Raw genomic sequence first — 296 nt, 5'->3', positions numbered from 1 at the left:
GACATTGACATTTCCTTTGACCTTGACCTCACTTTTCTTAAATTAGAATTTAGCTCAATTTTAAAGATACCATTCAAGAAAGTGTAATCAAACTTCATATATTGATACATACTGATGTAAGCTATTCAACTGAATCAACATTTTTTGACCTTGACCTTTCCTTTGACCTTGACCTCACTTTTCTTAAATTAGCATTTAGTTCAGTTTTCATGAAACCATTCAAGATATTTAAATCAAACTTCATATGCTGATACATACTAATGAGAGCTATTCAACTGCATCAATATTTTTTGACC

The sequence above is a fragment of the Saccostrea echinata genome, unplaced genomic scaffold, assembly GCF_033153115.1.
Source record: "Saccostrea echinata isolate AGI-Se365-2 ecotype Australia unplaced genomic scaffold, CSIRO_AGI_Sech_v1 ptg000025l, whole genome shotgun sequence".
Classification (NCBI taxonomy): domain Eukaryota; kingdom Metazoa; phylum Mollusca; class Bivalvia; order Ostreida; family Ostreidae; genus Saccostrea; species Saccostrea echinata.
This window is presented reverse-complemented; position numbering follows the sequence as displayed.